This window comes from Dendropsophus ebraccatus, chromosome 1 (assembly GCF_027789765.1).
Source record: "Dendropsophus ebraccatus isolate aDenEbr1 chromosome 1, aDenEbr1.pat, whole genome shotgun sequence".
In the NCBI taxonomy this organism is placed as follows: domain Eukaryota; kingdom Metazoa; phylum Chordata; class Amphibia; order Anura; family Hylidae; genus Dendropsophus; species Dendropsophus ebraccatus.
In genome coordinates this window covers 38370547-38384399 of record NC_091454.1, presented here as the reverse complement: position 1 = coordinate 38384399, position 13853 = coordinate 38370547, and the positions used below count along the sequence as shown (strand labels likewise).

Here is a 13853-nt window from a genome sequence, read left to right as displayed (position 1 = left end):
GCACACTGTATTCTCTACCTGTACCACCACACAGCACACTGTATTCTCTACCTGTAACACCACACAGCACTGTATTCACTACCTGTACCACCACACAGCACACTGTATTCTCTACCTGTAACACCACACAGCATGTGGTATTCTCTACCTGTAACACCCACACAGCACACTGTATTCTCTTCCTGTAACACCACACAGCACACTGTATTCTCTACCTGTAACACCACACAGCACACTGTATTCTCTACCAATAAAACCACACAGCATGCTGTATTCTCTACCTGTAACACCACACGGCACAATGTATTCTCTACTTATAACACCACAGAGAACACTGTATTCTTCACCTGTAACACCACACAGTACGTGATATTCTCTTCCTGTAACACCACACAGCACACTGTATTTTCTACCTGTAACACCACACAGCACACTGTATTCTCTACCTGTAACACCACACAGCACACTGTATTCTCTACCTGTAACACCACACAGCACGCTGTATTCTCTACCTGCAACACAAGACAGAATGCTCTATTCATACCTGTAACACTACACAGTACGCTGCATTTGCTAGCACTAACACCACATAGCACACTGTATTCTTTACCCTTAACACCACACAGCACGCTGTATTCTCTACCTGTAACATCACACATCACACTGTATTCTCTACCTGTAACACCACACAGCATGCTGTATTCTCTACCTGTAACATCACACATCACACTGTATTCTCTACCTGTAACACCACACAGCACGCTGTATTCTCTACCTGTAACACCACACTGTATTCTCTACCTGTAACACCACACAGCACGCTGTATTCTCTACCTGTAACATCACACATCACACTGTATTCTCTACCTGTAACACCACACAGCACGCTGTATTCTCTACCTGTAACACCACACAGCACACTGTATTCTCTACCTGTAACACCACACAGCATGCTGTATTCTCTACCTGTAACACCACACAGCACACTGTATTTTCTACCTCTAACACCACACAGCACGTTGTATTCTCTACCTGTAACACCACACAGCATGCTGTATTCTCTACCTGTAACACCACACAGCACACTGTATTCTCTAACTGTAACACCATACAGCACACCATATTCTCTACCTGTAACACCATACAGCACACCATATTCTCTAACTATATCACCATACAGCAACTGTCTAAATATTTTATTATCGTTATTGCTTCCTCAACTGCTTAGCAACGAGTGAATTCCTCTGGCTGGATGTAGGATGATTATTCTTTACTGACCCAGCGAGTTATTTCTTCACTACTAACCTGTGAGGGGTATGAACTTACATTTACTAGTACATTTATTTTGAGTTTCTTGGACAAATTGAGGTTTAATCTTTTATCTTTTTGCATGATTAAAAGTTACATTTTAATATTTATTAATAGCATGTTTACTTAACCTTCAGGTGAACAGACTGTATCTGTACAGATGCTGCATACTATAAGGAGTAGAACACTTGTCAAAATGATGGGTGTTCTGCTCCTGTCTTTTTTCTTTTTTTTTAGTCTTTTCTTTTTGTTTTTCAGATATGGGTGTCCTGAGATACTGTGGATACTGTGGGCTACGTCTATGATCAACGGATTTTTTTTTTTTTTTTGTTTAATAAAATGGGGCTTGGTGTTAGCCAGTTAAATGGCTAGCACTAACCACCCCCCTTTATTACCTTACTACCAATCACCACAGGGGTACTGGGAAGAGCTGAGCTATTTATTTTGACAATACACAATTAAAAAATATTTTTCTTTTAAATAAAAATACCCCCACACCCCTCATTGACCATTTTTTATATGCCCAACAAACGTCTTCTTTCTTCACCAGACCTGAAAAACTATGCTTGGTGTATGCCGAGTTCTGTCTCTTCAAATGTCTGCTCAGACAATCACTGCTGCAGCCAATGACTGGCTGAGCTAAAAACTGCGGGAGTCTCTCGTGTCAGCTGCTGATTGCTTGATTAAAACGCATGTGCGTTCAGATTGGGGTTAAAGCTTGTTGAAAGGCTTCTCATCAGCCCTTCTACAAGCTTATTTTAACCATGCAGCATGCAGTACTCGCTCAAGCATTGAGTACTTTCGAGTAGCCCAAAACTCAAGTAAATACTATACTCAAACAAGCGTGGTCGCTTATCTCTAATGAGATGTGATGGTCCACCTATTTTTGGCCTTACATTATAATGCTTTTATTTGTATAGCACACACAGATTCCGCAGAACTTTACATAGTTCAGCCAATTATTGCTCCCTGTCTCCATTAGGGCTCACAATCTAAATTTAGCTATCTTTAAGTTTTGGAAGGAAACCAACGCAAACACAGAGGGAACATACAAACTCTTTGCAGATTTTGCCCTTGGTGGGATTTGACCCCAGGACTCCAGCGCTGCAAGACTACAGTGCTGCCCACTGAGCCACTATGCTGCTGGAGGCAAAAGGAGGGCAGGTACTATGTTATGATAATTGAGTGCTTAAAGCGTAACTGTCATTTCAGGGCCATTTTGCTGAAAACATGAAATATCAATAGTACAAGCTATTTTAAGAAACTCTGTAATAGGTTTTATGTACTAAAAGAGTTTCCTTCTGTACTGAAAAAGCAATCTCCCAGCCTCCCCCCTCACATCAAATGAAGCAGGATTTCTGCCTCCATTATGTGGCTATGGAGAGGGGAGGGGCTGTTAGGAGTAACTGAGCACGGAGGATTTCTGCACAGCACAACACCCTGCAATCTTCTCTCAGTAAGTTTATAGATAAGCACTGACCTTTCTGACACCTGAATTTAGCGTTGTAGGTGCCCAGAGAGTCTACAAACAGCGGACCTTCATGTCACCTCTTGCTGCTCCCTCATCTCCCTCGGCCCCTCCCCCCTTCATAGGCTTACAATGGAGAGAGCAGAACCCGTCTTCACTGGCTTCTCTGTAGTGAAGACGTGTTTGCCTGATAATGCACAGATAAGAAGTCAGGGGGGGAGGCTGGGAGATTGCTTCTTGAGTACAGAAGGAGGCTTTTTTTCGCTGATGAAACCTATTACAGTGTTTCTTAAGATCGCTTATACTACTGATTTCTGCAATAAAAAAAAAACATGACAGTTACGCTTTAAGAAACCAAGTCCGCAGCAACATGGGCATGATATTGCCTGCATGAGATGATCACAATATTGTAAATACCCAATTGTCTCAATCGACCCCCTTTAAGAAGAAAATAAGTTAAAGCCCTGGGATATGGCCATGACAGAAGTGAGCCTTTAAGCAAAGCTTCTATTTAATATTTTATATCATGCAATTTACCAATTTACGTTTGTTTTGTTTTGTTTTCCACACAATTCCCCCCTCCTCCCCCCAAATAGACTATTAACAGCCAATTGGTGACCATATTGTTGTACAGTGAAGCACTGTGTAATAAATATTTTAGTAAGCATTGTCTCTTTAAAGTGAATTTGTCAACTGCAATTTAAGTTCCAAAAAGTTGACATATGGTACCTTTCATATATCCAGCAGAGCAGGATATATGAAAGGTACTATGTGTCTCCTTGACCCAACAACTATCGAATAGCATCAGCAGTTTGAAATCTCAATTGCAGCTGACAGATTCCCTTTAAATACATTGTATATTTCATCTTGAAAGAAAAAAAAATCACCGCATGAATTCCCTAGAGCTACTTATAGAAAAAAAAGAAGAAAATGAAACCAGAGAATACACTGAAATCCGATATTTAAACATCAGTATTTGGCATCTAGAATTTTGTACAAATAAAGAACTTTTTGTTCTAGATAAATGGAATTCTGAAAATGTGTTTTTAAACTTGGATGACAGATAAAAGAGTACTCATTTCTCTCTTAAGAGAATCTGAATTAGTCAAAAAAAATCATGTCTAGACATTGCTGGTGGATTATGCGCAGTGCATTTCAAATACATTATTTTACTTCCAGCCTAGAAGGATGATGGCATTTATGCTCGGATGGCAAGTTAAAAAGAGAAATGTGACAGAACTCCTAATGCTTCAGAAAATATATAATAAACGGGTCCTCGCCTATTCCGCGTTCTAAATACATGGAGAAGGGGACTGCATGGTGACACAGCGCTTAGAAATATTGCCTTCCTGTGCTGGGCCATGGGTCTGATCAAAGCATTATGCACATTAAAAGCATTTCATGGCCATCTATTAGTAAATCAGTATGTACTAATATGCCATATTTTGGTAGTTCTTTTTCTTTACAGAATTTTTCACATCCCATGAAAAGACTTCTGAAGCCAAACCTCAAACCTTTTTTTCCCCTCTAAAATCACATAAAAATAAGTAAATAAATAAATGCCTGTTCCCATGTAGTATTACCCAATAATTTTCATGAACCGTTTTAATGATAGAATCTATTTAACTTTGTAGTAAGGTCCTTCCTTACATCATAAAATGTAATGTAATACAAAAAAATAAATAAATTAGAGGAAATTTTTGGAAAAAGTTTGTTTTATGGGATAATTTGCGCTATATATATATGTATATATATATATATATATATATATATATATATATATATATATATTTCACAGAACATATTTGGAGTTTGGACTTTATTTTGAAGATTTTCAAGTTGTAACATTCACATTACATTATCTTCCCTCCAATTGTTAAATTAATGGTACCACCTGTCATAGCCGGCACTTAGGCCTAGCTAAGATAAGATTGTAGGGGTACCTATCAGATCCACTAAACATTAATGATACATACTATAACTATTTACAGTGAGTGTCAGCTGCAGATAGATGGAATGGAGTGTGCTTAGCTCACTTCATAGTCACCCAGTGCCAAGTCCCAGTACATTTATCGCAGTTGGGGGGCACACCATTTAAATGGGAGGGGAGGGGTTGCTCAGCCGCCATCGGACTAGTCCACCATATCCTCTGTCCTTGTGCCCTATTAGATAGAAGTCTGATCTCTGCTCTGGACCCCTTTTTCAGCAAGAATAAAAAGCCACATGGTTTCAGCTCTCCTCTTTTGGTAGACTTGAGCTGTTCTTTACTTTCATGGTATGCCATTGGTGTGGCTGCCCATTTTAAAATCAACTGTTTGCCGGAGCTACTGGGAGTATAGATAATGCCATTCTGACAGGTGTTGCCTCTGTTGAGATTGCCGCTTTAATAATTTATAAAAGGGTTCACATTTTAAAGGCAAAGCTTTATGTCCACAGTATGTCAACAAACTGATGGAAAAAAAAAAAAAAAACCTGCGACAGCTAGAGGCTATATTATTCTTCTTATCAGAAAAACGAAATATAGAACGGTATGAACTGTATACTTCACATGGCAGCTGCTGAGGAACCTCCTTTAAAATCAATAAATGGTTGTCACAAGAGATTTTGGTTACTATAAAAGCAATCTATAACAGGCCTAAGGAGATAAGTCATGCCTGTGTGGCACCACTGATCTCAATACAATCATCGGCCACTGACGTCAGAATGTGCTGAGTATGCCAATATTATTAAAGAATTTTTCGTATTAATATATATTATATGAAAATATGCTACAGTATCATGCATTATATTATGCTACAAACCTACAAGGCAAGGCTGCGGATCATGGATCACACAGCAATACCTGTAGTGTCATCTTTTGTTCTATAGAATTAACTGAATTGCCTCCTGGGAGTAGAACTTCAAAGAGAATCATGTTATAGCCTCCCTTTACTCTCTTTTCATTTCTTGTCATTTTGGTGTAAATATTGTGCAAGACGCATTTCAAGTACATTTGTGAGCTTCCTTTTACATAAAGATTTGCTGGTAGAAATAATGAGTCCATTACTGGCTCAATATTAGGCTTTTACAATAATTGTATCGCTTTTTTCCCCTTCCCATCACTATGATAATTACTCTCTATAGAAGGTTTAGTTTTCTTCCATTTTTAATTTTTCAAAAGCTTATTGGTTTATTATTTTACATTTTGTATTGATGTGACCAACTTAAAAGAGATTATGGTTTTGCTTATTATTATTAATCTTATTGCATTATTATTTATTAGTTTTACCTTTTATTTTATACTTAATTTTTTTCTTATATATTTTTAAATACATGAATTCATTACATAGTATTAAAGTGAATTGAAGGTAGAATTCCTTAACGGGTTATCCCATCAAGATAAATAGATCTGAACTGATGCATTATGTGAAATGAAACATATCTTGAAATGTACTGCATAAGCGTTTCTGAAAATGTACTGTTCCCCTATGTTCCAACTTTGTGTTGATGATGATTACAAGTCACCTTTAGCCAATCAAAAACCCCTATTGCTGCAATCTTCACAAGCAAGCAAGCACCAACCTGTCAGGTCAGCGCTCACTTGCACCTCGTTCCCTGCTCACTGCCGGGTAATAACAAGCGCCGACAGTGAACAGGTAAGTCCGGAGTCCGGGGGGGGGGGGGGGGAGTTGGGGATGATAGGGGTGGTTTGCTGCTGCCGCTAATATTACATGGAGCGATGGCAGCAGATCACTGCTATCCTCCTTGAATGTCTTACAACATGTTGAAAGACATTAAAAGACAACGATCATCTGACCTTGTGCATGTTGGCTGATCATTGCCTTCATTACACAAAATGATTTTTGGCTATAATGGCTTATAATTGCTTCATGTAGTAGGACCTTTAGCCCTTAGGGGACACAGCCATTTTCATTCTTGTGTATATAAGGCCATAGCACGGGCATTTTTCCGCCTAGAGACCCAGATGAGCCCTTATTTTTTGCGCCACTAATTGTACTTTGCAATGGCAGATGTAATTTTTCCCTAAAATATGCCGCGAAACCAGAAAAAAATTATATGTGTAGTGAAATTGGGAAAAAAACAAAACACATTTTTTTTTATTTGGGGGGGGGAGGAGGGGGGTGTTTTTACGCCGTTTGCCCTAGGGTAAAACTGACTTGTTATACATATTCCTCAAGTTGTTACGATTACAATGATATGTAACTTGTGTGACCTTTATTTTATTTAATGGCTTTTAAAAAATTAAAACATTTAAAATATATATATATGTTCCTTAAAATTGCTCTTTAACCATGCTTATAGCACTTTTATTCTTTAGGTTTTGGGTCTGAGTGACGTGTCAATCTTTGCGCCATGATCTGTACTTTCTATCTGTACCTTGGTTGCGTATATACAACTTTTTGATTGCTTTTTATTACAATTTTTCTAGATTTGATGCCATCAAAAATGCGCAATTTTGCAATTTGGAATTTTTTGGGCACTTACGCCGTTTACCATACAAGATCGGGAATGTGATAATTTAATAGTTTAGGCGATTGCGCACACAGCAATGGGGAAAGGGGGTTATATGACTTTTATTAGGGAAGGGGATTTTGTATTAATAAAAAAAAAAACATTTTTTTTTTTTTTTTTTTTTACATACATACTAGAAGTCCCCCTGTGTATGACTGCTTTGATCTCTCATTAAAATCTATGCAGTATAGATATACTGCATAGATCAATGAGATCAGTGTTCTATTGCTTTCAGCTGCTGCAGCCAAAAGCAATAGAGTGCCAAGCCGGGATCAGACATCGCCCCTATTATCCTTCCCCTTAGTACATAGTGTCTCTCATGGTAGTCAACTCCCTCAGTATTATGATGAAAGCTCAGGAAGCCCAGTGTATTGCAGGTATGGCCCCCTTATGTGGTTGGCCCCATAGCAGCCGCTATGGCTGCAATGGTGGTAGTTATGCCCCAGATAGATAGATAGATAGATAGATAGATAGATAGATAGAATGCAGATAGATATAAATAGACAGATAGATAGATGATAGATAGATACGATAGTACAATAGATAGATGATGGATAGATTGATAGATAGATAGATATAGGAGATAGATAGATAGATAGATAGATAGATAGATAGATAGATAGATAGATAGTAGATAGAATGCAGATAGATAGACAGATAGATAGATGATAGATAGATAAATACGATAGATGATGGGTAGATAGATAGATAGATAGATAGATAGGAGATAGATAGATAGATAGATAGATAGATAGATATTGTTATATTTTACCAACTTTGCCTTGATGAAAAAAATCTCTTTAAAGAAGGTTGCTCATCCTAATGCAGCATATAAGAATCAACACAAATGTAATACAGTAAGATCTCTGTTCTTATACTTAATTGTGTAAGGAGGGCAGTTTGAGTACAGTACAGTACTGTATGGTATTGTATGTTAGTTATCACCAGTTCTAAACTCACCCACAATCCACAACCGAAACAAGATACTTCAGCCAGGGCTGTATTTACCACAATGCACCCGTGGTCCGGCGCCTAGGGCAGCTCCTTGAGGGGGGGGGGGGGGGGCACCGGGGAGCAGGGGGAAGGAAACAACTTTTTTTGGTTATAACTTTTTTAGTCTCCCTCTTCCCATTCAGACTTGCCTGTAAATCTGGTGTCTTTTTTTTTTGGGGGGGGGGGGGGGGGGGGAGCTATTACCTACACATCTACCAATCCTGTGGTGAGAATTCCCTCAATGTGGAAATTTGTTTATGTTTTAAGCAGTTAAAAACCATGAAAAATGCGATTCAGACAATATTTCTACATGTAGAGAAATACATGTGGCCAATACATGAAGATACATGAAGACTCACCATCCAACTTGGAAGGGTTCAAACACCAAGGTACCAATGTACTTTTTAGTGCAAGCAGAGGTTCAATGCTGTTGTTGCTGTTTCTTTATTGGGCTATTGCTTATGTTGTAACATGACTGTACACAATTGTGGTTTTAGAGCTGTTCTTTTTGTTTGCAGGAGAAATAAAACAACAGAGTAAATGTCCTGATGAAATCTGTTCTTCTGTCAAGGACATCTATGACATGTTGAGGCCAAATGCTGACAAACGTAATAAAGATGCATTTTTGTATCCATATTACGGATTTAAGCCTTAGCCCAACAGAAATAAAGGCCATGTTAATCGCAATGGTGCAACATCTCAAAACCAGTCCAGTGGACCTAGTACCCACTATACTTGACCTAGCAAACATTACTGCAAATGGGTAGTGATACATAGAGTTTATGCATTGCGGCCTAGTACCTCCAGGAGCAAGGACTCTTTTCTTTGACTATCTGAGGTGACCTATGCTAATATATAGCACGTCTTGGGAAAGCTATAGTGTACTGCATACCGACTGATGTTAATGACAGACTGTAATCTGCTGACAGACCAATTCTGAAGTCCATTTGGGAATTTCCGCATATGCATTTCCTGCATAAATGAGTTTAGGTCCCTGTCAGTTTGCCTATGCTACTTTAGCAGATGACATTTTAGAATAGAAGAGGGAATATGCTGACTTTGGGAATATATGATTTAATTCAATATTTTCATATTAAAAGCTATTTAAAATGCACAAGTACATTCATCCAAACCAGACATACATGACATACATAGCAAGTCTGCTGCCAGCCTTCAGAAATCATGTTAGACTCTCTCTTACTCTTTTTTTGCAGTTTTGCAGATGAAACAACTCAAAATCAGGCTGACCATGTAAAAATACAAAAGAGAATGGCTAAGGACCAACTACCCCAGCCCCCCCCCCAAAAAAAAACACACACACACACACACACACACACACACACACAAAAACCCCCACACACATACACACCACACACACACACACACAAACACACACACATATATCTTGTCCACAGGTAACATTTTTATCTCAGAAATTTAGCTTAAAAAAGTACATTATTCATTAAACATGAACTTGAAGTCAGGAAGTAGGATTATAAAGTTTACATTCTGATTCTCTCTGTGTGTAAGGAAAGCAGTTGTTGCAGGTTCAAAGAAAGAAAAGGATACAGTCCTGCTCATGTTTAAGCCAGTGTCACACTAGGTACCTTGCTTTCTGTTTTGTACATGAACAGACCATTATCGTTGCTGGGATGGCGGTGCAAGAGTCCTTTTAATGAACCACCACATGGTTCCCACACATGGTGGCGGTCTAGTACTGATCACCGGCCGGGCATGAAGCACTGGAGGCGGGCCCTCTGGTCCCCTGGGTGACAATCTTCCCTCTGTGACATGGATCCATTGTTTCACAGTGGGAAGGGGGTTTAGTCACACTGGGGGCCAGCTGGCCCGCCTCCAGTACTTCATGTCAGGCTGGTGCTTGGTAATAGACCAGTGCCAGAAGCGGCCGATGTATGAAATAAAGAACTGTGGCGCCAGTGCGGGTCTGTTCATGTAAAAAAAAAACAAGTGTTGTACCTGTGGGGATGCATCCGTTTTAAGCTAGCCCCACCGTGTGTGGTGACTGTAGATTCTCCAGTCTGGTTCCAAAGTTTTTTTAGCACCTGCCCTATAAGACGACGATCGGCGTATAAGACAATTCCTGAGTTTTAAGAAGATTTTACTGTAGGTGCCCATTCAGACAGTATATTCCAAGTAAGCCTGCAAACTATGGCATCAAAATATGCAACAGCAAAAGTTCATACACTGTAAATGCTCAGGTATACATAGGAAAAAAACACTGGAGAAAGAGCTGAAAAAAATCAAGGTATGCGAGTAGTTTTGGATTTGACACTTGGGCTCAAAGGACGAAAAGTTACATGTGACAATTTTTTTTTTACATCACACCAACTGGGGCAGATGTTGGTGAAAAGAAAAATGACCATGATGGGTACTGCTAGAAAAAATAAGCCAGAACTGCTGCAAGGTATAATCAGTAATAGAGACATTTATAGTTCTATGTTTTATCACACAACAGTAGTTTCTTATGTTGCCAAAAAACACAAACGTGTCATTCTGATGAGCGCAGTGCACCATGATAATGCAATCAGTAATCGAGATGACAGAAAGCCAGACAGGATTTTACATTACAATGCCACAAAGGGGCAGCTGGTACTCTTGATCAACTTATAGGCACTTACACCTGTAAACGCAAAACTAATCGGTGGCCAATGGTTGTTTTTATAACATTCTTGATGTGTTGGCGTACAATGCATTTGTGTTATGGCGTGAAATAGACCCAAATTGTTTTTGCAAATGTGCAATATACATTAATAATGCTGTAAGGCCATGTAACATTTTTTGACCCCAAAAAATAAAAATTAAGTTTTTGATTTTATTTTTGATTTGTTAATGATAAACCATGTTCACACACAGTATAATAATACAAAAGAAATTCGAATAAAACACTTAAATCAGTTAAAAATCCTAACTTTAATAGGCCTGGTCAAAAATGACCGGAACATTATGGGGGAGATTTATCAAAGGGTGTAAAATTTAGACTGGTGCAAACTGCCCACAGCAACCAATCACAGCTCAGCTTTCATTTCAGCACTGCCTAAAGCTGAGCTGTGATTGGTTGCTGTGGGTAGTTTGCACAAGTCTAAATTTTACACCCTTTGATAAATCTCCCCCTATATGTGTATAGTAGAACCGAACAGAACAGCAGAGTTAAATCAGAGAATTAAAATAGGGTTAAGAGACTGTAAGTCCCCTGTGGGCCCCCTCCCACAATATCTTTCTCTTTGGACATTGAGCCATTGGCTAGACTGGCCCATGCCTCTTCGTAATGTGATACTGCCATTTTAAACAGCTTTTCAGGAATCTGTAGTACAAGCAAATATAAGAGAGTCTGTAATAGATTTATTTTGCGCAAATAAGCTTTCTTCTGTATTCACAAGGCTGTTTACCCTCATTCCCCCTCACTTATTATCTTTGAGGCATCATTGAGGGAAAACCATCTACAGCATAGTGAAGATGGGCTTACGCTTATGAAAGCCTGTGGAGGTAGAAGGGCCCCAGGGAGTGAGTGAGAAGAAAGAGCTGAGAAACAGTCAGTGCAGTTTGCAAGGGTTCTGGCCAGAGAAAAGGCTGGATTCCCAGGTTAGACTGCTCAGTGCTAGGCTGTGAACTTCGAAAGGTTTGCTGCGGCCAAGTAGAATGTTTTTTTCAGTGTGTATATAAATATAGGAGCCAAGAAGAAGCTACTCTGCACCCACACTGCAAATGAGCATAGGAAAAGCAGACCGAGAGATGGAGTTTGCGGGTTAATAACAAAGAGGAAAAAAGACATATAGACTAGTAATAAAATGGTGCAGTTCTTTATATATGCACACATGACAGTTTATCATGAAAAGTCACCAGAAATGACAGTTACACTTTAAATTTAAGGGTTAAAAGGACAACTTTGGCCAAAACTTATTTTTTATTATGTTATTACTTATGGAAAGTTAGACAAACTCCTAATGTACAATAAATATGGGAAATGCACACATAGTGCTATTTCCTTTAATTTTGTAGATCAGGCAGGATTCAGATTCTGTTAAAACAAAAAAACGTGATCACGAATCAGTTGTAATTCCTATGGAGTGTCCAGCAGGGGGGCGTACTATATGTAGAAGTCTATGGCACTGTATTGTGTCTATGTAAAGTAATGTACACTATGCTTTATTGAGTGAATAGATTTATGGAATACTTTGGGGAGCATTTGCAGGGCACCGAGCAGGGAGGGAGAGAGGTGCCTATGCATCTAACAAACTCCCCCCACCCTCCCTGCTCGGTGCTAGACACATATACACAGTACTACTCCTCATAGCATGAGCAGATGGTGGGGAAGTAGTACCAGGGCCGTCTCCATCACCAGCACATCCCTGCTGCCACCGCTGATGCCGCGGCTGCTGCACTGCAGTTTACATCCCCTGCTGGGGACTGCAGAGCTCACCGTCACTGGATCACGGGATCAGTGCATATGTGGCGGGGGGGAGGGGGTGATTGGGATGGCCTGGTACTACTCTATGAGCAGATAATGGGAGGAGTAGTACAGTGTATATGTGTCAAACAGCACCGAGCAGGGAGGGAGGGGGGAGGTAGTTAGATGCACAGGCACCTCTCTCCCTCCCTGCCTTTGCCTTCCAAATGTATTGATTGAATACATTTATGGAATATTTCGGGGAGCTTCAGCCAAAAATATTTTTTAATATGTTATTACTTATGGAAAGTTAGACAAATTCCTATTGTACATTAATTATGGGAAATGCACATGTAGTGCTATTTCCCTTAATTTTGTAGATCAGGCAGGGGTCAGATTCTGTAAAAAATCAAATCAGCTCAGTGCTGGACACATATACACAGTACTACTTCACATAGCATGAGCAGATGATGGGTAAGTAGTACCAGGGCTATCCCCATCAACAGCACACCCCTGCCGCCACTGATGCTGCTGCACTGCAGTTTACATCCCCTGCTGGGGACTGCAGAGCTCACCGCCACCCCCGCATCTTGCCAACTCGTTCCCAGATGTCACCTGAGCTGTCACCCGAACTCTGCAGTCCTCAGGCAGGGGATGTGAAATGCAGTGCATCAGCGGCATCAGTGGAGTCTGCAGGGATGTGCTGGTGATGGGCATAGCCCTGGCACTACTCCCTCATCATCTGCTCATGCTATGAGAAGATGATGGGAGAAGTAGTACAGTGCATATGTGGCGGGGGGTTGGTGATGGGGCTGGCCCTGGTACTACTCCCCTATCATCTGCTCATACTATGAGCAGATGATGGGAGTAGTAGTACAGTGTATATGTGTCCCAAAGCATCGAGCAGGGAGGGAGGGGGGAGGTAGTTAGATGCATAGGCACCTCTCTCCCTCCCTGCCTCCAAATGTACTGATTGAATACATTTATGGAATACTTTGGGGAGCAAGGACACTTGCTCCCCAAAGTATTCCATATATGTATTCAATCAATAAAGCATACTGTACATTTCATTACTTTACATAGACTTTCATAGACACAATACAGTGCCATAGACTTCTACATATAGTGCGCCCTCTACTAAATTAAGGCTAATAGCACTATATGTGC

The 13853-nt window shown here is 39.9% G+C and overlaps 1 protein-coding gene across 1 annotated transcript in view; it reads right to left on the bottom strand.

Annotated features, from left to right (window-relative positions):
• GABRA1 (gamma-aminobutyric acid type A receptor subunit alpha1) overlaps positions 1 to 13853 on the bottom strand; it is a 118535-nt gene that overhangs the window by 18427 nt on the left and 86255 nt on the right. The window lies entirely within an intron of this gene.